Source organism: Trachypithecus francoisi, unplaced genomic scaffold, assembly GCF_009764315.1.
Source record: "Trachypithecus francoisi isolate TF-2019V2 unplaced genomic scaffold, Tfra_2.0 Lachesis_group10, whole genome shotgun sequence".
NCBI classification, from domain to species: domain Eukaryota; kingdom Metazoa; phylum Chordata; class Mammalia; order Primates; family Cercopithecidae; genus Trachypithecus; species Trachypithecus francoisi.
The window spans coordinates 12,835,437-12,862,495 of record NW_022681455.1 but is presented as its reverse complement, the minus strand read 5'-3'; the positions used below and the strand labels follow the sequence as shown (position 1 = coordinate 12,862,495).

At 39.0% G+C, this 27,059-nt stretch overlaps 1 protein-coding gene across 5 annotated transcripts in view; it reads right to left on the bottom strand.

The window, feature by feature from the left end:
• PHACTR1 (phosphatase and actin regulator 1) overlaps positions 1–27,059 on the bottom strand; it is a 596,190-nt gene that overhangs the window by 512,754 nt on the left and 56,377 nt on the right. The window lies entirely within an intron of this gene.

Sequence of the window (27,059 nt, the reverse complement as noted above, 5' to 3'; positions counted from 1 at the left end):
TTGCAGGATCAGTTCTCTTCTCCAACTGGAGTCCTACATTATTCACACCTCTCTCTCTCTCTCTCTCTCTCTCGCTCTCTCTCTCTCTTGCTCTCTCTCTCTCTCTCTCTCACACACACACACACACACACACACACACACTCCTAGGCTTTGGAGTTGGACACCCTGTGCCTAATGTCTGGCTCTTCCACTGACAAACTTTGTGTCCTTGAGCAAGTTTGTTAGCACATTTCTGAGTCTCAACTTTCTCTTCTGTAAAATGGAGGCAATAATAACTGCTCTTCACTGTCAGCACACACAGTATGTGAGAATTTTACAAAAGTGTCCAGCACAGCCTCTGGAAATTAATGGGAAAACATAGATGTTAGTTGCCACTTTGTGTATCTGCTTATCCGTTGCTATGGATTCTAGCTTTGGGGTTCTCCATTGTTCATCGGCCGTGTGGTCCAACAAAAGGTCTTTTCTGTGTGATGCTACCTTCATTTACTACAAACCATATCTCCCACCTTACTTCTCTCCTTAAGTGTCTGGAGATACTCTGCACACCAATGCCTAGCAGGTATGTGGGGAATCTGATCTTAAAATCTAAGATTAGAAATCAAATTGGTTATCAATTAACCGCATGTCAAAAAATCAAGACATCCAAACTCAAGCGTTCATTTTGCAGAGACACCTTAAAAATCCATCTTGCTGTGCATAGCATTACTATTAGTAAAATGTACTCAGTTAACAGTCAGGATAAATAATGCTGCTGGTTCAGAGTCTGTGCTGGGAATAAGGTCTCATGAAATACATAGCAACATAGCAGACAGTCTGAGGCATCAAGCAGTCTTCCAAGTAGCATGCCCTGGGAAAAATATTATGTTTTATTTCTCAAATTGTTTTGATTCAAATTGGGCATATACATAACTGCTATAAAACAAACAGCATGTCCATGCTTACGTAAGTCAAAGGGCACTCAACTATTGTAAAGGGAAATGCATATTTAGAAATGACAGCAATTAAATCTCCCTACCCTATATACCCCCAAATGTTATTCTTTTTCCTTCTTTCCCAAGTCTTTTCAACTTAATCTAGAAAAAATAAATCAACTTTGTTGGTTTTGGCAAAGTTTCAGTATGCTACAGAGTTAAAATCTTTGGGTTCTAAAGGAACACAGATGTATATGTTGACAATTTTCTAACTTAGAATATTAATTCTTTATTTACTTAAAGTTACTGAATGGCCAAAAATATCATTTGGCAGTCTTTAATAAATTTTAAGAAAAGGAATTGATTCTTTTTTAAAATGTAAGTTCTGGCTAAGAGGAGACAATATTCAATAAGAATTCCCCTGAAGAAAATGTTCACTCTGTTCCAAAAAAAGGTTAATACATTTGGCTAAGTTACCTAAGTATTTAAAAAGCAGAAGAATTAAAATAAAAAAACCCTCAAAAGCCATGATGTTGTTCCTTATATAGATCAACTGACCTCTCTCAAATTGTTTAATATGTATGGGCACAATGAAAAATTCACTGATTCTATTTCCATACCCTTCTCGCCCTCCCCTCTTCCCACATTGCTTAGTTGAATGTTACCTGACTCAAACAGTAGCACCTATTAATCATACATCCAACCTTCAGATGGCCAATTTTGTTACAGTCCTGTGGTTCCCAACTCATTTGTGAATCAAAATATTCTTCCCCAGGAGCATTAAATAACAGGCACTTTGTGCTCAAAATGTCTTTATCCTTTTAACACAAATTAATGAGTTTCCTGGAAAGGTTAAAAAAATTAAAATGCAAGCTAATGGTTGTCATTCACATCCTTAATTGACACAGCTAGTTACCCGAGAAGGGCAACTTCAATGCGGGGCTCAGTGCCAAGAGCAGTTGACCTCTAGACTGCAAAGTACGCATGTCGTTTGTTCTCAGTGGGATTATTAACTAGAATTTCTCTTCTCCCTGTAGGAAATACCATCTTGTAAATGATTTCTTGGTTTTTATTCTAGATCCTTGCTACTCTAAGTGTGATCCATGGATCAGTGGCATGAGCATCACCCAGGAGCTTGTTAGAAATACAGAACCCCTGGCTCCACCCCAGGCCTAGAAAACCAGAATCTGCATTTTACCAAGATCCTCAGATGAGTGATGTACACAGTAGAGTTTAGGAAGACGCAAGAGTCTGTCTAGGTCATTTGTGACAACCTCCTGAGTGATGGCCCCCTTCCCTCTTCACAGCCCCCTAGAGTGATCTCTGCCAAAAAGAGATCTGGTCATATAATTTCCCTACTTAAAAGTCATTTCCATAACTCTTCCTGCAATGCCCTCTGTCCTCTGGTCCCTGCCTCTCCTCTACGTTCCCCACTCTCTGTAATCCCTATGCTGTTCACACTCACACCGCTTACTCTACCTGTGCTGAGCAATATGGCAGTCATCAGACAAACAGTAGACACCACATGTGTCTGCTGAGCACTTGAAATGGGGCTAGCATGAATTCAGACATGCAGATCTATGCCCAGCATATTTCGGCTTGTGATCTACTTGGGCAGTTGCCTTGGTTTGGAATTATCCTCCTTACCCTGTCTGCCTGGCAAATTTCTTCCCCATCCAAGTACTTCCTCTGCTTTCCCTGGCACCACCTTCCAAGAGAAAGCAAGGATACCCTTAACACTTCAGCAGTAACTCCACTGTATTTTTATAAAATGGTATCATAGTCACCTGTTCATAGTCTGGTTTCCCTTACTAGATTAATTAATCTATGACTTAAAGGAAGAAGAAGGGGTCTCATATTTGAGGGTCTACTGCGTGTGCAAAGTGCTAAGAATTTTACAATGGATTATGTTCCATTTTGTTCTCATAAGTAGGCCAAGTGGGTTGAGGCTCAGAAAGATGAATTTATTTTTCTAAGTTCACACAGCTGCTAAGTGACTGAACCAGGATTTCAACTGAAAGCTCTCTGACTTTAAACTCTGCACCCATTACATTTTATTTCTCTTTATAGCTCCAGGACTTAGCAGAGTGCCTGGCATTTTGTTGGTGCATAATAAATGCTTTTTGGATTAAATTTCTTTCTGGTTCACATTAATTCACACTATACTCTCACTCAGATTACTAGCTGCCATTGGGTAGTTTGAGAGGATGCTTTGGGAAAGTGATATTGATTACATTGGAAATTTGATGACTCATTAAAGAAAACAGAAACATGAGTCTATTTCCAAAGGCTGATTCAGACCATATATTTATCTATAGCCTTTGGAAAACAGAGTGTTATTGTTGAAACACCACTCATTTGAGAATCATAAATCCTGGATTCTGATGTGCATCCCACCACTAAATTCTACCACCAACTTTTAAAAGTCATTCTTCTTTTCTGAGTTTGGTTTCTTACTCAATACAATCAGAGCTTACAGCACTAGGTATCTTCCAGTTCAGAGTTTCACAAAAATTTTATTTTCTCTGTGATTTTGCATTTCCTTTCAAATCTTGAAGCATAAAGAACAACATCATTTATTAAATTTTCCTTTTGTTCACTTGATATACAAAAAGATAGAGAAAAACCCACTAGGACAGAAATCTTGCAATATCCCATTCAGTTAAGACTTTTTCCTTGCCAAATAGCATTCTTCAAAAAATGCCAACTGGGAAAAAAATAACAGATCTGAATAAAGAAAAAATATGCAAAGCTTTGCAGTTACAAGATTTTATAACCCAATAAAACTCAAGAATCGCTACTAGCGGAAGTGGTTGCCAACTCTCACACAAGGGAAACACTCGACATTTGTTCAGCTTTAATTCTGAAACACTCATAAAATACTGACTTAATAACTTCGCATTCAGAGCACTTGAGAAATACTGCAGCAAAGAATAAAAACATTAATGTGAATGCTACTAATAATTGTCCCTTTATTTAATTCTAACAGGGAGTGAGGGTTGATCATGTCTTTAGGGGGAAAATACAGCTTTGAAGATAAAATTAAAATGGCAAATCTCACGAACTTGACTGGGAGCAAGCAAAATGTAAAATCTAAGCAATGTCTCTGACTAGGAGGGAGCTTGCTGAAAATAGCAAGCCTGTAGGTGTAGTCAAGATAGAAATGCTTCAGAATTCTTTTGATGATTATTCCAAAAAAAAAAAAAAGCTTCTCTTTAAAGCACAAACATGTGGGAAACATCAAGTTTGAAGAATCTATGGCTCTATTTAATATTACTTAATCTTGAATTCCATTTTAATGAAATCTAAAAAGCCCCAGAGTCCAAAAGACATACTAGGCCAAATTAAATTTTCAGGATTTTGAGCAAACATTGGAAGATCATGATCACAATGGAGTAGTTTCTAAGACACAAACAGCACTGAAATTTTCACAACCCTGGACAGCTTGAAATGCATGGGCATGATTGTGAGCTCTATAGCATTGCATTTTAATTTTCTTAGTAATAAAACCACTCTCTATATTTTTATTTTTTCAGGATGATGTCAGAAATCTTCAGTTTTTGTTTTTTTTTTGTTTTTTTTTTTTTTTTTGAGATGGAGTTTTGCTCTTGTTGCTCAGGCTGGAGTGCAATGGCACGATCTCCACTCACTGCAACCTCTACCTCCTGGGTTCAAGTGATTCTCCTGTCTCAGCCTCCCAGATAGCTGGGATTACAGGCATGCACCACCACGTCCGGTTAATTTTGTATTTTTAGTAGAGACAGGGTTTGTCCATGTTGGTCAGGCTGGTCTCGAACTCCCGACCTCAGGTGATCTGCCCACCTCAGCTTCCCAAAGTGCTGGGATTACAGGCGTGAGCTACCGTGCCTGGCCCATTTTCTTATTTCTAACCACAAACTATGGTGCAATTGCATTGATATATAACGATATACATATGAAAACACACACACACATATGCCTATGTCTACTTTCATGTCCATACATATACACGTGCATGTATATTAACACTTTCTTGGGACCCTGTTCAAATGTCACATTATCGGGGCTGCCTTCCTTGATACCCTTTATTAGATATCACCCATTACTTTATATCCCTCTTGCTTTGCTTTATTTTCCTCCATGACTCTTAACACCACCTGCATATTATGAAACACATTATGTATTTACTGTCTGCTTTCCCCACTATGGTGCAACCCCCAGGCAAGGGGGGATTTTTTTTCTGTCTTCTTCATTGCTACACCTAGAACAGAATCTGTACACAGAGGTGGTTAGCAAGCATTCACTGAAAGAACAAACACTTAACGGCTGTTTATTTTGTGGTGGAACTGTGCTATTCATTCTACATACAGTCATTCATGGTCTCATGTAATCTTCTGAATAAAAGTTGATGCATTACTATATCCTTTTTAGAGGTGAGTCATAGAGCAGTGAAGAAACTCTCTCAAGCATGAGGCTTCAAAGAGAGCCTGCCAGTGCATTTCACCACACATCATTCCTGCCTCATTTCTCTGTCCTTTGCTAAGGTTACTGAGTGTGCATCTCCTTTTGCTGAAGGACTGGCTTCTTCACTCTGAGGACACCATGCTCATACTTCACTGTAAGGCTTTGCTCCGGTTGCTTCGTTGTGGAGTGGGATCAGTGACAAGTTCCTGGGATATTATTCATCTCTGAACAATTGTGCTGATCTAGTTCCTCCAGCATATTCCTCCATCCCAGGGCAGGAAATAGGAGCAAGGATCTCAGATGGGCTCCTTAGCAACTATAGATGAGAAGGCTGAAGGTTAAGATTGCTAAGATCCTCATTCAAAAAACATCTCCATGTCCTCTAAAAACTTCTACCTGCTTCCTTCTCCCTCTGCAGATGGAAGCAGTCACTCGCTTTTCTGTGTTCCCATAGCACTTTGTATAAATCTCTGGGACATTTGTCTTTTCTATTATACAAAATTGCTTACATGACTGTCCTTACCCTGTCACCTCCTCTGTGTATCCCAATGTATGATATATAATTAGTGCTCAATGGATGTGGATTGCATGATGGCTGAATAGGATGTCTATTGTGTTTGCCTTCCCATTATTTATTCTGCCTTCTTTTAATAACAGCACACTGATTTTAAAGGGGGGAATTAGTCTTTCCCCATTTGAACCAATCTTGACAGAACTGTCAATCAAGTTGCCCCACCCACCCATGGCCAAAGATCAGGCAGGTGACCAAGCTAGACCAGCAAGGCTCTCTTCCTGGAATTTCAACATTGAGCTGGATGAACCTCCTGATCCAGCCTGATGGCAGGGACCTACAGAGATGGATTCTAATCCTTTCCCAAACCTAGCTCTTCACTTTCCTTAAGATTCTCTGATCCATCCTATGTACTTCCAATAATATCCTCTTTTCCATAAATTGGCCATGATCAGTCTCTCTCCATTCACCAGCAAATATTTACTGAGCACACACTATGTCATCTTGGTTACTGAACAAAACAGACAAGGATCACTGGTCTAAAGGAGCCTACATTTTATTAGGGAGACAGACAATGAACAATGCAAAAGCAAGAGGGCTGGGAATGGGTCAGTTTGCAATTTTAAATAGGGTGGTCAGCGGAGGCCTTACTTCAGCAAGAACTTGAGGGAGGAGGAGTGTCCTACATGATACCTGGAAAAGGGCATTCCAGCAGAGGGAACAAAAGTGAAAAGCATCTAAAGCACCAGTGTCCTTGATGTACCAGAGAAAAGGAAACAGGTGATTGTGGCCCATCAGGGTGAGTGAGTAGGGCAATTCTAGGGAATGCCATCAGAGAGGTTAATAAGCTTCTAGATTATAAAGGGCCTTGAGGTCATGTCAGGATTTTGGCTTTTACTCTAAGTGAAAGTAGGAATTGACCAAGGGGTTTTGCACAGAGGAGTGATATGACCTGCCTTTCATTTAAAAAGGATAGCACTGGTTTCTGTTTTGAGAATAGATGTTGAGAAAAAAAACGGAATGGAAAAAAGTAGAAACAGCGACTTATTCAGAGGTTATCAGAGTAAACCAGGTTAGTGGCAATGGAGGTGGTAAGATGTGGTCAGATACTGGAAATATTCTTAAGAAATAGCCAACAGAATTTCCAGATGTAGGCAGTGAAAGAAAAAGAATACTAGGGAAAGATTCCAAGTTTGTAGTCCAGGTACCCAGAAAGATGGAGTAGCCATTGACTGGGATGGGAAACCTGAGGGTGGGGCAAATTTTGGTGGGAATGAAGAGTCCAGGTTAGGATGAATGTTGGCCACTTGAGTGAGGATGTCAAAAAGGAGTCAGATGTGTGAGTATAGAGTCTGGAAGAGTGTTCTGGGCTCTGAATATAAATTTTGGAGTCATCTCTTCATATATAGTATTTAAAAATAATAATAGCACTGAGATCATCAAGGGAGTTGGTGTGGATGGAGGAGAGGAGAAAACCACAGGCCTGGCCTTGAGATACTCCAATATTAAAGAAAACCAGGGAAAGGATGAGGACTGTGAGAGGGGACTTAGAATAAGTCATCAATGACTTGAGAGAATCTAACAGAGGGGGCTGTCCTGGAAGCCAGGCACATGAGGAAGGTTTACCAATGGGGTAGAGGGAGGGTCTGAAGTACCAAATGTTGCTGACCAGTCAAGTAAGATGAGGTGTGAAAATTTCACTTTAGATTTAATAGCATGGAAGTAAGTTATTAGTGATCTCGGCAAAATCAGTGTCAGGGAAGTGGGAAGACAAAAACCTAAACCTGGGTGATGCAAGAGGAAATGGGAGCAGAGGCGTTATGCGCGAAACTGACACACAAAAGAAGAACAAAGAAATGGTGGTTGTATTATCCTAATGACCTCAGCTGATGCAAATGCCATACATTCATTTCTCCTTGAATGATTTCTTCCTTTCTTCTCCAAATACTCTCTCTACTTCAGCTCCTACCTTCCTTTCAAAGTCTAACTCACATTATTTCTTTCATCTTGCAATGTTTGCACTGGCATTTATTTCCTATGCCTTTGAGTCTTCAATGCAGAATTTAATCAAGTCTGCCTCCTCTTGTTACTCTACTGTTCTCTTATGTGTCTTATCTCCCTCCAGAATTATTAGCTCCTAGAAGGCAGAGTCAATGATTTAGATTTCTTTTGTGTTCTTAGAAATGATCACTAGAATATTATGGGCACAACGGGCACCCAAACAAGGCCTTGGCCACTTTTCTCTGTCAGATATATTGATATCCTTAAATAAATTAACTAATTTCTCACTTTATTAGTAGTTTGATAGGTAAGGATAATAACAACTATTGCAAAATTAATGTTGGAATCTTTTTTCCATCTAAAAATCAGAACAGTCAATCTAGGTGAAATAAAATTTTACAGCCCAATATATTCTCAGTGTCCTGATGAATTTATTCTCATTTATTATATTTCCTTCCTCTCCATCACCTATGAGGTCCTCATTAAAAATAGATGATTTTGTATATCGTCACTAAGTCATTCAAAATCCTCAGAAATAACTCTGACAAGATAGTATTTCTCTCCTGACCATGCCTCTAGATTTTCATTTCTGCAAAGCAAAACCCTCATCTCACTAAGTGGTACAAATTGGAAATATCACCACTAGTTACATCAGTTGATGAGGTAGGGAACTTGGGGAGGGGAGCGTGGATCTGTTGTGCTCAGTTTCCTTTGTTGAGGTGTTTTTTTGCTTTTTGGTTTTTTTAAAATTTGAGATGGAGTCTCATTTTGTCACCCAGGCTGGAGTGCAGTGGGGTGATCTTGGCTCACTGCAACCTCCACTGCCCAGGCTCACGCTATCCTCCTGCCTCAGCCTACCGAGTAGCTGGGACTATAGGCGAGTGCTCCAACGCCTGGCTGATTTTTCTATTTTTCACTAGAGACAGGGTTTCACCATGTTGGCCAGGCTGGAGTTGGCCAGAAGTTCGAGACTCCTGACCTCAGATGATCCACCTACCTCATCCTCCCAAAGTGCTGGGATTATAGGCATGAGCCACCATGCCTGGCCTCCTTTGTTGGGTTTGCCTAAGGCTGTTGGACATGGCCCCAAGTGCCCTCTTGAATACCAGAGCTTGCGTTGGGGCAGAAGTTGCTGCCATGGTCTCTACAATTTGCCACCATACTAATCCTGAGAGGCTGGTTCAGAATCTAGGAGGGTCACTCTGGACAGGTAGCACAATTAAGAAAGGTCCCGGGAACCCATCAGCACACCAGCTTTGGCCTTCCAGAATCCCTCCAAGAGCAGGAGCTGAACTGCAAATTAGAGCCACGCTGAGCTTTCCCCCATAGTCTCCCTAACTTTTGTCAAAAGGCAAGTTGGAATAAACGCCCAGAATCTATCTCTGACTGTTCTTTTGATCAGTATCCTGGGAAACCATTTGCCCAGGACACATCAGAACTTTTCTAATCTTGGCCTCGAAGATACAGGATTTGCCACACAAAAGAGCCTTCTGCCTTTCACACTCAAGTCATGGGAAGATATTGTTGTTTTTTTCTAAGGAAATATTTCTCTAGGGATAAAGTTTAACTGTGTAGCACTGAAATAAATATTCAAAATGCCTATGCTTTACACTTGCTTTTAATTTCATACCTACTTGGCTCTAACCTGAAATAACAGTAATAAGTTCTAACTTTAAAACGGCAACCTTATTAGTAGAAAGAAACTGGCGTCAAAGGTTAGCAGCAAACCCTGATTCAGCGTCACACATTGCCCTAATTTCACCAGCTGTTTAAGGATGGGGTGTTCTCTAAGCTCCCTTCGATTCTAATATTTTATAAGAACTTTCCATTCCAATCATCTCTTTTTCAGTCAGTTGAAAAATGGTTCCTAACTTTCCATTGCTTCAATGATTGAAATATTTTCCTTGGCAGTATTTTGCTCCTGCTTTAACAGTGTATTTCCTAGCCTCTCTGAATTTATACAAAACTTATCATTTTCCCTCAGTAATAGAAGGTAGGGCATAGTGTCCTTGCTGCTCTCTGTTTCCCAAAATTCACTACTATCAGTGATTTAACCAGGAGTTATGAAATATGTCATTTTATAGATGGAATATTTTTATACATGACTATGGTTTCAAGCATGCCTTGTTCTGCCACAAGGGTTCAGTTAAGTGGTTTTAAAGTAGAAGAAACAAACAAAATGACTGCTTTTATCAAGGCTGATGATGATGGACTTTGAAGAGCTTTGCTCTTGTACGCCTGAACCAGCTGTCATTTTGAACTCAACTTCAGAACAACAATTTCCAGGTCTCTAGCTTCTGTGATACTTAAATTCTTCAAAGAGTGTGGGAAGAACCTGTCAGTTAATTCTGATTACAAGCAAACCTGAAGCACATACGCACAACCATTAACAATTTGCACTTTCCAGAAACTCAGAGAGTTCAATTTTTCCCCTTTTGCTTCTGAATCTCAGGCAGACATTCCACTCTGGACTGTATTCATCTGCATATTTGGTGCTTTGAAATTGATTGTTAACAAAAGATCAGAATTTGTATTAAGCCCGTCTCTACTAAAAAATACAAAAAGCTAGCCGGGCGAGGTGGCTGGCGCCTGTAGTCCCAGCTACTCGGGAGGCTGAGGCGGGAGAATGGTGTAAACCCGGGAGGCGGAGCTTGCAGTGAGCTGAGATCCGGCCACTGCACCACTCCAGCCTGGGTGACAGAGCGAGACTCCGTCTCAAAAAAAAAAAAAAAAAAAAAAAAGATTTATTTTCCTATTCAAAAGTCATCTTAGAGAGCTATGAATTTTTAATGCTGGATGTATACACGCACATGCATGGATGTGCAAGAAACATGAGATAAAAGAGAAGCTCCTGGTGTGGGATTGCCATCAGTTCATGAGTAGCACGAGAAACCCAATTACATTCCTTTATAATTGAACGTTGTACTATGTTTAAAGACACAAAAAGCTATCTAGCCAGGCCACTACTACAAAGGTCCCATTTACTGGGGAAGAATATGCAGTCTTTCTAATCACTATGTTGATATTTTTGGGTACCAAGGGCAGAGGGAGAAAATGCACTGGGAAGAAGTTTTTATTTTCCCTTTGACTAATGGGTTTAACATTTCAAAATGACCATGATGTTATTAGCACAATACAACCCTTGACATTTGACAGGTCAGCTTTTCAAGAAAGAATTCCCTTCAGGAATGTCAGAATAAATCTCAGCAATAGGGTGAGTACATTCAGTGGACACACCCCACTAAATAAATAAATAAAGCTATGATGAGTGAATAATATAAAGAATATAATGTGGGTAATGTAATACATATTATATATAATATAAACTAATAAGCCATATTAGCAAGGCAAAAACAGTTTATTCTAACAAAATGTGTTAAAGGGCACCTTGTACCTGGGAGATCAGGCCTGCTTTAAAGATCTATTTTCTACGATGTCCAGTTTCTAAGAAACCTCTAACTAGTTTTGGAATGCCAGAGAGCCTTGACCCAACACATTGCAAAACTACTTTTGCTTCAACACAAGAGAATAAATCTGAATTTTCCTTCTGGTTTTCTGCTCCCTTCAGCAACTGGCCTGGCAGGTTTGTGGTGATTAGTCAACCTTTGTACCACTTCTGTATGTTGCTTCGAGACATCCAGGCATAAGACATTAACTGTGTCTAAGGTTTCCTTCCTGAGCAAAACAGGAAAAAGCTCTGCCTACCCATATGTGTCAACCTAATACAGGTACCTCCATTTATTGTCTTCCATTACAGCTCTGCCATGGAGTGGAAATCGGACCGGTGGTGGATACAGCCACCTTTTCTGTATTTGTATGACAATACAAAATAAAAACTATAATGACAGTTATTGTTGGTGAGGTTCAGTATTTGTCTATATGGCAGCTCTGATGAATTGCATTTTTCACATGGGTATGTTCTACATTTCTTCTTAGACTATACACTCCTATGGGGAATTCAATCTTCCTTTACTCTTTCTTTTGCTGTAATACATGTGTGTATGTATGTGTATAAATATGTAAGCATGTAAGCATAATACATGTATATTTGTGTATGCGTATAGATATATATGTATAAATACATATGTATAATACAAAATATGGCTCAGTGCAGTGGCTCACGCCTCTAATCCCAGCACTTTGGGAGGCTGAGGTGGGTGGATCACCTGAGGTTGGGAGTTCAAGACCAGCCTGGCCAACATGGTGAAACCCCGTCTCTATTAAAACTACAGAAAGTAGTTGTGTGTGGTGTGCCTGTAATCCCAGCTGCTCAGGAGGCTGAGGCAGGAGAATCACTTGAATCTGGGAGGCGGAGGGTGCGGTGAGCTAAGATCGTGCCATTGCACTCCCGCTTGGGCAACGAGAGCAAAACTCCGTCTCAAAAAATAAAACAAAATAAAAATAAAATATGAGTAAATACATATATATACACATGTGTGGATGTGTATGTATATATCCTTACATGTATGTATATATCATTATGTATATATGCATGTGTATCATATGTATAGATACATATGTACCTGTGTGTATGTATGTGTATATGTACATGTATATGTGTTTAGAGATGTGTGTATGTATATATCATTATGTATATATGCATGTGTATCATATGTATAGATACATATGTACCTGTGTGTATGTATATATCATGTATCTGTGAGTGTGTAAAGATAGATATGTATGTGTATATGTACATGTATATGTGTTTAGAGATGTGTGTATGTATATATCATTATGTATATATGCATGTGTATCATATGTATAGATACATATGTACCTGTGTGTATGTATATATCATGTATCTGTGAGTGTGTATAGATATATATGTATACTGTGAGTATATGTATATTCATCAAATATATGTGTACAGATACATATGTATATGTGTGTATATGTACATATCATCATGTATATGTGTGTATAGATATATATGTATACTGTGAGTATATGTATATTCATCAAATATATGTGTACAGATACATATGTATATGTGTGTATATGTACATGTATATGTGTTTAGAGATGTGTGTATGTATATATCATGTATCTGTGAGTGTGTATAGATATATGTGTATATGTATACATCATCATGTATATGTGTATAGATATATATGTATATCTGTGTGTGCATATATGTCATGTATCTGTGAGTGTGTAAAGATAGATATGTATGTGTATATATCATCATGTATATGTGTGTATAGATATATATGTATACTGTGAGTATATGTATATTCATCAAATATATGTGTACAGATACATATGTATATGTGTATACGTATATATCATGTATGTATGTGTATAGATATATGTGTAAGTGTATGCATATATCATGTGCATGTGTGTATAGATATATGCATGGGCATATGTACATATCGCCATGCATATGTGTGTATGTGTATAGACATATGTATGTGTATATGTACATATCATCATGTATACATGTAAGTGTGTGTGTCTACCAAGCAAGCATAAAACTAAGTGGTCTCTTGTGTTGATCTTCCCTTTGTCTGAATTTCTACAGCAATTACCTGCAGTGCTGATATTTATTATTTCACTATTTTATTTATTTAACATGATATAGTAGAAAAATGTGGATTTGAAGTCAGTTACCTAAATCTGAGTGCTATGTCTAGTTACTTGCACTTAAGCCTGCTAACCTTTAATTTCTTCCTTTATGAAAAGGAGGTAATAATTTCCAAGATTTTTGTGTAATGCTTAGAAATATATGTGAAAATATCTACCATGCAATAAATGTTAACTGTTACAGAAGCTGCTGTGGTTTTATTATTGTCTTTCTTCACAATGTGATCAAAAGCTCTCTGAGGCTGAAAAGTGCTAATTTGGAGTACACCATGAATTTGCTCATCAGAGCAGCAAGCACCTGATGGCACTCTAGAAATACGTGTTTACTTGCCTTGAAAAATCCATAGTGTTTGGACTGGAACTAAGTACGTTTAAAGTTGAGGTAAAAAGTTATCTCATAAGGACACAGGTGAAGCCCATTCGCGTTCCTGGTGCCCTTGTCACCTAAATATTGCACCTCAGTTCTCACTGAGCCCCATGTATTGCTATGCACAAAATAGCAAATAAATGTGTATTTATTTATTTATTTATTTATTTATTATTTTTTGAGACAGAGTCTCGCTGTCGCCTGGGCTGGAGTGCAGGGGCGAGATCTCCGCTCACAGCAAGTTCCGCCTGCCGGGTTCACGCCATTCTCCTGCTTCAGCCTCCGGAGTAGCAGGGACTACAAGGCGCCCGCCACCATGCACGGCTAATTTTTTGTATTTTTAGTAGAGACAGAGTTTCACCGTGTTAGCCAGGATGGTCTCCATCTCCTGACCTCATGATCCGCCCATCTCGGCCTCCCAAATTGCTGGGATTACAGGCGTGAGCCCCCGCACCCAACCAGAAATGTGTCTTTAAAAAAGCAAATTAAATGAGTGTTATCAAATGTTGTTATACTTTGAACCAACACTAATCCAATTTTTTTAATGAAAGGTATTTGACCCTCATACAGATTCTGGTCAGTGTATTCCTATATATCTGTTAGGATGAACAGCAAAAACACTATGTGCCTTTGCACAACAAAAAGAGTATGTGCTTTTCGTGCAATCTACTTGGGCAATGGATGCAGGGAGATGACAATATAACATGATGACTTGTGACTTGAAAACAGGGTTCTGACACTAAACAAATCATACACAAGCAAAGCAACAGGTTGTTGACAGCCTTTCATTTTCTGTCAACAGCTCAGATGTTCTCCTAACTCATGTAAACTGAAAGTATTTCATTTGTCATCCTTAAATTATGATTAAACTAAACATACGGGGCCATAGTCCACAAGGCATATTCATAACTGAACATGGTAAATGTTTGAGTCCAGGAATGATATAGGTTGAACACAAATATTTATCTTTTTTTCGCCCCTCTAAATTTCCCAACTGAGTTTCCAGCGGCTATATATTTCATAACAGAATAGGCAATAAGGTAATTACTGTGTCTACTTGAATAATTCTTTTTGATAGCTACATGGCCCCTCATTTCCCATAATCAGGGTGCCATCCAGAACCTATATTTTCTGTTTCTCTGTTACTTTGCCTGTCTAATTAATAGTAATCCTCTTTTTTAATTCTATGGCTGGCCATTATCCAGCTTTATCTAACATTCCCTAAAGCCTAAACACATCTCGTTTTATTTCTTGTACGTTGTTATTAGTTCTTTTCCTATAATTATCCCATGTGCCACCACAATCCAAGCTCATAAAATGTAAAATAATAGATTTAAAGGCCTAGGTGGGAACATTTACATTTTCCAGTCAATATTTCTATGGAAAACATTAATCATATCCCCAATATTGCAGATCTATATGCAAACATGAGAAACGCACGCTGATTATAGCTCGTCCCTGTGAATACAGCCTCCTTATGGCCGCACATTATAACGGAAGGGTCAGTTAAGGTAACTGACACATTGCATGTGTCCTCTCTAGACACTGGCCCAACTTGCTTGCCCTGCTGAAGAAAGTAGCCAGAGCTAGTATGCTATGTAAGGGGTCATGTTCTGTGTCATGTTTTAAACCCCCCAGATCTAATGAATATGATCCAGAAGCGGCACCTGACTGCCAACCCTTGGGTTGACCAGAAACCTATGAGATGCCTTGATACAAAAGCTCAGCCTCAATTTTTTTTAAGTTTATCCCTAATGGACTGGGAAATGTTCTTTGTTGAAAACATTGAGCCAGACCAAGAAGTGTCTAGGTCCCTCAGAAACATGGCAGACAGAGCAAGAGGGAGGACAGAGCAGAGGCCAGAGCCCAAGCAGGAGACAGCACACTTCCACTGCCATGGGCATTACGGAATGAGTGGCAAATGGGTGACTTGGCCAGAGAGGCCATCGTGTGAGTGACAGAGATCCTTGCCACATCAGGTTCCCAGCTTCTTCTCCATCACTGTGTCATAGTGTGGGTAAATGCATTCTTTTACTTGGGATTTTGAAAAGAAAATTTTTAAATAAGCAGTTGGTTGGTAATGAGAGAATAGCACAAATTTACCACCCTCCCTCCCTCCAAGAAGAGGTCAAGAGAGTCAGAAGCAGAACACCAAAGAAAAGATTCGGGAACACTCTTGCCACTAACATGGTGATGTGATGGGTCCTGGAGCCCCTTGAAGGTGTGTAGACAGTGGCTGATCTCTGCCATGTGACATCTCCCTCCCCTGTGGCTAGGCTTTTCATTAAGCCCCCGTGGATTAGGATGACAACACTGAGCCTCTGTTCCTTCCCAGTGGAAAGTCTATCTAACAGCGGACACGCTTAATGAAAATATTCTTTCAAAGTGCAAAACCCTAGAGCCCATGTAGGCCCGTTTGGAAAATAGTTTGCTAAGCATTTGAGGGCAGTAAACACTTCCTTATGACCGTAGGCATTGATTTGAAAAGATTCACGTCCTGGGTGGAACGAGTATTTAGTGATGAAGGAGCAATCACAGATCTTATCACTGACAGCAGGTGGACAAGTGGTCTGGATTCTGTACTGTAAAGTTATCACAGAACAGGGGACTCACAGTGAAGCCAGAATCAACCCAGATCCAGCATGTGGGCGAAAGGAGAAGCTCAGCAGGGGATGCCTCTAGGTCTGTGCACGGAACACAGTAGGGACTCAAAACCACTCGAAGAATTTTTTGATTTTCATTATTTAAGTTCCACAGGACAGAGTGGAGAGTGACAAGGAGTGGGCAGGCTCTGCATCCTGAGTTGAGAAGAAGAATTTCAGTTTTTCAAAAATGACTACTAGTAATTTGCCTGAGAATAGTAGGACTGCCAAACTGTGCAAAAGGTCCTTCAGCGGCCTCTTCTGATAGCTGAAGGGGAAAGAGAGAGGAGAAGAGAGCTGAGGGGGAAGCACTAATATGTCTCTCTCCATTCCTTCCCCCACTTCATCTGTCCTCCAAAGCCATCTAGCACCGAGGGACTGACAGAGGTGAAGCATGAATGAGGTCAGTTTGCACGCTAGTATTTCAGAAATTGTCCATTTAAGCTTTGTGTATGTTTTTAGAGTTTTGGGATCACATTCCGAAACAGTACCTGGATGCCTTTTTCAGCTGACCATCGGGCAGCTTGAATGGGTGCCCTCAAATACAGGGCAGGTAGCTTACAAAAGCACCCGCTTTGAGCATGTCGCTGTTTAGGCTCAGAGGAGGTCATTATGCATGCAAATTGAGAGAGGTCCTAGGGATGCGCACTAGGCTTTGATTCTTTAGGTAAACGGCAGCTCCTAGTGCTCTATTCCTTTCACAAGGATCTGGCAAAGATTTACTCTGTGATAAATGGCTTTAATCCACTAAGTAAAATTGCCTCTGCGTAATTTTGCTGGGTATGAATTTTAGAGGAGAGTGGATTTACAATTTAAGCTCATAATTGCATAACAGCAATTACCTGTTTCTGTATGTCAGGCCCTGATTCTTACGTATGAAGCTGCATCTGCAGAATACTTAGATATGTACATGTGCACACACACACAATGGAATGGCCTCTCTCTCTCTCTGTGTCACATACACACACACACACACACACACACACACAGAGAGAGAGAGAGAGAGAGAGAGAGAAACAGAGAGAGAGAGAGAGAGAATGTTTCCACCACTCTATCTTCCAGATATTGGGCTTTTATTAAGCACATACTTGCCAAAGATTTTAAATTTTAAGCAACAAACAATAATACTAAACTACAGTCAGGTTCTTGAGACCCTAAATTATTCTAAACTTCCTGGTTTCTACTTCTAGCATCATCCAGTTTCCTGCCACAGGTTCTTAATGCATTTCTCTCCTCTCCTTTTCTCTGGGCTAGAGCAGGGTGGGCAAACACATGGACCTCAAGTACTTGCATATTTAGAAATAACTTCTAAACAGCATTTAAAGCTCAGTGAGTAATATTCACTCACTGAATGAAATTATGTAACGATGAAAACAGCGTTACATAATTCACCATCATGTATTCCTACTTGAGATGCTCTATCTATATGGAAAGGGCTTTGCTTAAATTAAGCTACATATAATATATATATAGTAAGCAAATGAGAATGTGAGTATATATAGCTGCATTGCTGCTGGGCAATCCTGCCATAGAGAACACTAAAAATATTTCTTTCTAGACCCTATGGCATACCAACAAAATAGCCTTTTCGATAAACAGAAACTGATCAAGAAGGGGTCAGGAAACTTGAAATTAGGGTTTGACTACTTGGTCAATTACACCAAATGGGTTAAAATGGGAAGACTGCCGTGAAATTAGGGAAATAAGTGGAAATGGAACTAATGAGTTAGAAGGTTTTGTTTTGTTTTGTTTTGTTGTTGTTGTTTTATTTAAGAAGAGGTCACCAGGAATATTTTCCCAAGGGAAGTATCTCCCAAAGCTTTTGCCTTAATTAACAGAAGTAAATATGACATTACAAAGAAGTTTAACTTAGCTAATGAGTCAATTTGAGAGTCTGGATTTCTTTTTTTGAAAAATTAAATGAAAAAAGAGGAAACTTGCTTCTCCAACTTTTTTATTTTTGAGAAGGAGTTTTGCTCTTGTTGCCCAGGCTGGAGTGCAGTGGCGTGATCTAGGCTCACTGCAACCTCTGCCTCCCAGATTCAAGCTATTCTCCTGCCTCAGTCTCCCAAGTAGCTGGGATTACAGGCATATGCTACCACACCCAGCTAATTTAGTATTTTAAGTAGAGACGGGGTTTCTCCATGTTGGTCAGGCTGGTCTCGAACTCCTGACCTCAGGTGACCCGCGTGCCTCGGCCTCTCAAAGTGCTGGAATTATAGGCATGAGCCACCGTGCAGGGCCACTTCTCTGACTTTTTAATATAAAGGGTCTGCCATGTACAGTTATGCAGGATGTCATACCATGAGGGCACTGAGCCAAGGACAAGTAGGGCTGAAATCCTGCCTGGTCCCTGTGGCTTAAGCCATGAGCCCTGGCTTGGGGCTGTGTCTACAGGGAGGGGGATACTTTTCTAATTTGCACAAAGGCATAACGTAGGTTAGTAGTGACCCTCTAATGTACTATATAGAAAAATGAAATTGTGCATTTAAGGGTTTTATGGCATTGAATTTTAAAAGTTTATGCTATTATGTAGAGACTACTCTTTCATATAGTACAGTTTCATAATGAGTTTTACTATCTTCCAAGGTACTCTTCAAACTGGTATCCATGGTCATCAGAAATGGGAGAGAGGAAATGCTTGGACATGTTTTTAAGTTTCTGCACATTTTCTAAGGGATTTGATTTATAATACCTTTATGCTTTTATTTTGATGATAAAAAATTAATTCTTTTGTGTGTAATAGCAACAAGTAGTATAGGCAAGAATTAAAAAGTGGACTTAATAAATAAATGACTTATTTGCACCAAGTAAATCTAAAGAATAAATGAAGACTTTACTGTGTTCTTCCAGAAAACTATCACACCAAACTTGAAATATATAGGCACGTTGAGCTCAAAAGCGCTGTTGCCACAGCAGTCAGTACCATATTCACATTTTAAGCAGTAATTTAATTTCAGCCAAACAACATCTTCTGCCACATTAAATTAGTTTTGTTAACTTGGTTTTAAGTGATTTTGTAGCCTGTATTTGATTTTAGTTAGCTTGGATTTTATGGTTTCACAAGGGCTCTCAGAATCAGTTTATAACCAGGTTTGTACAGGTACATGTTTAACATGTTTGTTATGCCACATATGTGTGTAACAAAAATAATTAAGTCAATGCCAGAGATACAATAATTTGTTTCTTTTTCTTTTAAAAGGATCCATACCTGACTCAACCTTGAGAATTCCCCTTGTAACTCCCGCACCACACCTACAGCTTGTGAACTGGTGTGGGGCCAACAGAGTCGCTGAGAGAAGTCATCCCATTCATATGCCCATACCAGTTAATAACTGTAGTCTAGATAAAGAAAAGGTGGGGCCGAGCATGGTGGCTCATGCCTGTGATCCCAGCACTTTGGGAGGCCAAGGCGAGTAGATCACCTGATGTCAGGAGTTTGAGACCAGCCTGACCAACCTGGCGAAACCCCGTCTCAACCAAAAATAGAAAAATTAGCCAGCCATGGTAGCAGGAACCTGTAATCCCAGCTACTTGAGAGGCTGAGGCAGGAGAATCGCTTGAACCTGGGAGGCAGAGTTTGCAGTGAGCCGCGATCACATCACTGTACTCCGGCCTGGGCGACAGAGCAAGACTCTGTCAAAAAAAAAAAAAAAAAAAGAAGAAGAAGAAGAAGAAAAGGTGGTGTGTATACACCATGGAACACTATGCAGCCATAAAAAAGAATGAGGTCATGTCCTCTGAAGCAACATAGATAAAGGTGAAGGCCATCATTCTCAGCAAACTAACTCCGGAACAGAAAACCAAATATCACATGTTCTCACTCATAAGTAAGAGCTAAACACTGACCACACATGGACACAAAGAAGGACACCTGGGCCTACTTAAGAGTGGAGGTTGAGAGGAGGCTGAGGATTGAAAAACTACCCATTGGGTAGTTTTTTATACTTATTATTATATTATACCATATATTATATATAATATATTATATTATACCATATATATATATAATATATATAATATATACTATAATATATTATAATTATTATTATAGTATACTCTACTTATTACTTGGGTGATAAAATAATCTGTACACCAAACCCCTGTGACACACAATGTACCTGTATAACAAACCTGCACATGTACCCCTGAACCTAAAATAAAAATTTAAAAATATATATTATATATATGTATATATATATAACTGTAGCCTGAATAAACCTCAAATGTGTCTACACTATCATTCTTCAGAAGTATGCAAGTGCTGATGTATTGAATAAAGAACAAAATGTTGGCACATTACCCAATTCTTCATCATTTCCAGCAATTAATGGATATTAAACATAGATGCTATGAGCACACCACACACATTTTTGTGGGACAATTAAAATTTTCTAATCTTGAACACGAGTGTATTTTAAAATGAATGAAAATTACTGCTGTTGGAGCCTTCTATAGACCACTATTATTTTGACTCAAAGGAAAAAGGATTGTATTAAAGGTGGTATTTTGTAACGGGCTATATCTTGTAAAGAGTCCTAACTAGTTTTCTACATCTGCTAAAGAATTTAAGACTCTTGCATGTTATTCTATCATTAAACGTCTTATTTCCTCAATCTATGAGTAAGCAGTAAGAAGAACGTAAGGATCCATTTGGTTACATAACTAGTACTTGAGGTTTCTTATATTCTTAAGTTAGGGAAAATAAGTACATATGATTAGTGAAGATAAAAACAAACTTTAAAGTAATACATCCATTCTGCTTAATCGTTAAGTGGGATTTTACTTAGGATATGTGAAATTCCAAATATTAAAATGGAATACTATAACTGATTCTAAACAACACAAGGCATTTCTCAGTTCCCCTTAGAAGCTGAGCTCACATCTGCCCAGTGACAATGGCTGTGGAATGCTCTGCAAAGCCAAGTGGAAGTCTTTGCAGGATGATGGCATTCAGATCACCAGGGACAGGAGTGTCAGCTGCTGTGAGTGATTAAGTTTCTGGTTTACCAGAGGCTGCTGAAAGTACTGATTCCGACTCCTGAGTAAGCTTTTTCGGCGGAAGTAGAAAGATTATTTTCTCATTTTGGACCAAATTAAATTTGTAAGTGGTAATGAGGAGTGTGTTAAGACAACAGAAAAAAATTCTCACGTTTTTCTTCTATCGACAAGGACAAGGAAAATAAAGACAGTGTTAGCTACATAATCAGCACTTTCTAGGCTGATGTGGATTTGTATATTTTTTAAAATATCCCATTTAAAGCCAAAAGATATAGAAATAAACTCATGTTTGCTTAAATATTATATGTATTTTAAAGAGAAAACATCTTTAGACAGTAGTTTGTTTATTTCTTTAAATTTTCAAGCGTCACTTAAGCGTTTAGACTCAAGGGACTCTTAAGACTGGAAGATCTCTTAGAACAAAGAACATGACTACATAGTTCACCATTATCTTTACATTTCCTGGCAGAATGCCTGGTATAAAGTAAGCATTTAATAAATCATTATTAAATAAAGTAATTATTTTTATTAATTTATGTATATAATTAATGAATGGTTTCTCATCCATAGAATCAATGAAAGTGGTTGATAATTTGTCTTCTGTCTGGAGGTAGGTGAGCCTGGTTGTACACTATGTTCCAGGCAAAACTATTGGCAGAAGAGAATCTTGGAATGTGAGATCCTCAAATACCAAGCTTCTAAAAAATAGACTAGAGTTAGAGCAAAAGAAGACCACCTGCTCCAAGATCCCCATATGTACCAATTGCATTTCATCCCACTTTGTATCTCATATAAATCTGCATATTTTCTCCACCACAATGGGTTTTTTTTAATAAACCACAATATAAAATTTTATTTTAATTTGTTGCTTGGCAATCAAAAACAAATGAAATATCCCAGGATTAGCCTTTGCCACCATGGTACAAATTTAAAATGTGAGTGGCACTGTGCAGTCACATTAGGCCAATGATTAATGAGTTCAGTGAGTGGAAACAGATGTACGTTTTCATACTGTATTTACTACATTACTAGTTAACTATGTGGCAATAGATGGCCAGATCCAACTTTGCCTAAATAAATGTTTTTTAAAAACAATTAAGATATTTATTTTAACTTTTAAAAATAAGAAGTGTTATTTCATTAGGGGTATTTTTTTGAGAGTAGAACATTGATTTATCATAGGGTTACAAGTATTAAAGACCTCTTTACTTGAAAAAGTGAATAAAATGTGGTACAGTGTGTGTGTCCTTGAGTGTTAAATTAATGTGTCAAAAATATGAAGGAAGACTAGGTTCATCCTGGAAAGATGACACAGTGAGGGCACTGAAAACTTTCCCTGCTCACCCTCTTCACAGGCCACTCCAGCTAGTGAGCCCTGAGAGGCTCCTGCCCGACACTCTCATCCCCTGGACACTTCACAAGTGGGACATCTCCTTGGAAAGATAATAGAAAGTTTCAGGACCCCCAGTTCTAGCCATGTTCTAGAAGTGACTCGGGAACTTCATAGGAACATCTTACTTCACTTTATTTGGAAATGGCTTTGCCTTTTAAAAACTTAACTGGATCTGATACCAAAGCCTGCACCTCTTGCTTCTATACCCTTTCCTGCAAACTGACTATCAGAAGTAATGTGTCTGTGTCTGTGGATGTGATACTGCATTTAAACATTCCACAGACACTTAAAGCCTTGACGAAGTATTGCTTTGAATATATTCAAAAATGTTGAATATATCCAAGTATTGGTCAGGCATGGTGGCTCACACCTGTAATCTCAGCACTTTGGGTGGACGAGACAGGTGGATCAGGAGGTCAGGAGGTCAGGAGTTCGAGACCAGCCTGGCCAACATGGTGAAGCCCTGCCTCTACTAAAAATACAAAAGAATTAGCCAGGTGTGGTGGTGGGCACCTGTAATCCCAGCTATTCGGGAGGCTGAAGCAGAAGAATTGCTTGAACCCTGGAGGCAGTGGGTGCAGTGAGCCAAGATTGCTGTGTTACACTCCAGCCTGGGCAACAAGGGCGATATGCCATCCAAAAAAAACAAACAACAAAAAAACCAAATATGTTCAAATTATTGGTTTGAACATATTTCCTTTGAAGTATTGGTGAAATGAAATACACACCTCCAGGTTTCAAGGAGTTTACTCTGCTGTTGAGAGCATTTTACAAACTGTAGAGTGTTAAGCAAACATTAATCACGAATATTATATACAAAGATAGCTAATAATACCAAAAATATATGAAAGGCTAAAATAAAGAATATTTGCAATACAAACTATGTATCTGTCTCATCTGGACAAAACACTACTACCAATACTTTAAATTTTATTAACTCTTCGGCCTTCCAGTTGAACACCTTTATTTTTACCCATCTTACTCTCTCTTGTTCTTTTTCCTTCCAGATGTACTCTTTAGATTCCCAGAGTGAAAGCCTTAAGCACAAATCCTAAGAGGAAACTGTTGTTGGAGTTTAGAATATACTTTCTGGGCAGTAATTTTAATTACCAAATCATTAACCAATTAATCCAAAGTGAGTGTTCTAGCCCAGAAATGAAAAAAGAAAAGATGAGCTCACCAAACAAGAAGTGATTTCTGACTTGCAGAATGGGAAAAAAATTAGGTATTTTTGTCAAAGTTTAGTATTTTTTAAGCATAATATGAGAAGTAGATATTCTGGCAAAGTGAAATGTCCATGTGGTTTTAAATATTTTTTTAAATGCCAAGTTGATGCCTGAAGCAAATATTCATGGCTCAGATATTATGAGATCTTTGAAATCTTAAGTTTTATACTAGAATTGGGCCATGAGATTAACTGACAGCCTTCTGGTTCTATTACACATGATTATTGGGGATAGTTCAAAGTGTGTGTTTTTCAAGTATCTGACTTAAAACTAAGTAACGGAATAAGTAAAATTGCATTTCTTACACTTTCAGGAAAGCGATAAATGGTTTAAACTCTGACAAATACACTAGTGAATCAGGTGAGGCTACATGGTATAAGTTATAGTAACTGGAAGTTAATTGGGGAAAATATACCATTTGTCACATTACTGTTAAAATATTGAGTTGATGCAGGGTGTGAACATCACTTGGTTCACACAAGGGGCAACTCCCAAATGTGAAACTTCAGTTGTTGCATGTCCATTGAGAAATCCTGGCATCAAATAAAATTGAGCTAAAATTACCAGTCTTTTTATCTGGAGATATAAACATTTTTTTAAAAAAGCTCTGCAAAATTTTATTTCAGAAAAACGCACACAGAAATCACTGAACACCAATGACTGGCTGCCACTTCTATAAAAGAGATACTTCTGCTGTGTGCTTAATCAATTCACCAGAATTATTCTGTTCTTTTCATTATTTTAAAGGGCATATTTTCTTATTCAAAGATCTCGTTATTATCACATCCGTATTGTATCTTCATGTAAATGTCTGGAAATCCTTCTGGATTTGCTAAAAGTTTAAATTAAAAATGGAGTTGAAAATAGAGTCCATTTGTTATGATCTGCAATCACTTCTAACGCCTTTCTGGATTCAATGACACATCCTAGTGCAAACAGAAACTTTAAATATGGACCATCATGTTTTGTTTGACATGCTTTATGCAGTATAAATTAACATAGACCTTTCCATTTAAGTGCAATGGTAAGGGTGGTACTTTTGATCAATAAGTTGTCGGAAGAGCTGATCTTACACTTAAGCTCAATGAGTATATTTGCTCAGTATTTGAGAATGATGAGACCCATCCCCAAGTAACATTTATCTCACAAAAAAGCCAAAAACACTGCAGAAGGGGACCATATGGTCTGAGTACTATGGGAGAGAAAATGTTACTTAACAGATGAATGCAGGAGAAAGGCCATTGTGGAGAGTAAAGCAGGCACAAAATATCTTTAAAATAAATCTAGGCAAAAGAAAATCTCCACAGAAAGAGGATAATTGTCCATTGAATCCCAATATTTTTAATAGATTCCTTATTGCTACCTAAAATCATCAAATCTGTTCTCTCCCCTTATGAAATGTGTCTATGTAACATATGTATAAACCTATCAAGAAATTACATTTGGAATTGGTGCACACATAATTAATGCTGTTTGAATAATTCTGTGACAAAAATCAATATGTGAACCTACACGTCCTGAATTAGCATGTGAATATGCCCAGAACCTTAGAAAACAGGATCTCATCTTTGGAGAGCATGTAACCTAACTGGGGAAATCAGATTAGCCACATCTCTGTGCATAACTGAAAAACAAAATCAAACCTCTCTGACATCTGACTCCCTCTAACTGGGGCAGTTGTTCTCACCTTTCACTCATAGCCAGTGTCCTGGAATGAATGGGAAGTCAACTTTCAGTGCCTCTACTTTCTCTCCTCTCTTGACTCTTCTACCCACTGAAACTGGGCGTCTACGGCTTGCCTGAAAGAACATTTGATGAAGTCACTAGCCATTTTCTCTCTTCCAGGGGACAGGAACATGGTCTTCCTGGTCTCTCTGCTGCATTTGAACCTGCTGTTTCCTTCATTTCCCCAGAACGCCCCTTCCCCGAGCCTTACCCTTGTCCACCTTCTGTCCCTTCCCAGCAGTTGTGCTGGCTCCTATTTTTCTGCAGTGCTTTAAAATTGATGTTCTGTGGGAATCTAATCCCAATTCCCTTCCATCTCTTCCCACGGTTTCCCTAGCATAGAGCTTCCTTAATATTTTGCCATGTCATGGCAAATATAGGAAAGGGTGGTATTTTTAAGGTACAGTAGGGTAAAGCGATAGCCTGATTGTATATGGCGGACCCTGGTGTGGGAATTTGAGCTGGTTCTACTGGAGCATCCCGGATCCATACTTTGAAGGGATGCACACTTTGGCACAATTCAATCCAATGAGCAAGAATCTTTGACCCAGATCTTACCTGCTTCTGATTTTAGTGAGGATGACTATTTCTCCTGAGTTCCCAATCCATGTATTCACTGCCTGCTTGAATCCTTCACAACAATGTTACCCCAAGACTCCCCTGTGTAAGTGTGAGCTCATTAACCAGTCCTGTGAGCATCTGCCCCTTTCTCTGATTTCTGAACTGGTAAGTAGAACCACTAGTCTACCTAAGGTGGAAACTTAAGATCATCTACCCCTCTCCCTAATCCTTCATGGTCATTGTTTACTAGGTCCTGGGTAGCTCACCTCTTAAAAATGTCTTAATCCTACTGCTCTAACTCAAGCCTTTATCATGTCTTGCCAAATGTTTAAGATCAACCCAGTACCTCCCTGCCTCTAGTTTCAGGCTGCTCTGATCCATCTTCCTCATGTTGCTATCACGAGCTTTTTAGAGCAAAAGCCTCTGGGCCCTGCCTTGTCCAGCTCCCTATCCAGTCTCATCCTTTGCATGTCCTTGCTCCCATGACAGGTTCGAGTCCTACCAGCTTTCTTGTTCTTTGCAATGTGTGCATGCAATTTGCACTCATGCCTTTACACACACACTCTCTTCTGCCCTTCTGGGGGAAACTGCTCTTTCCTGAAGCCCTGCTCAAGCACAGCCTTCACCAAGAAGCCACACTGGGTCCCCAGGCTCTGCTGGACAGGCTCCCCGTTTTCTGTTGCTCCCTC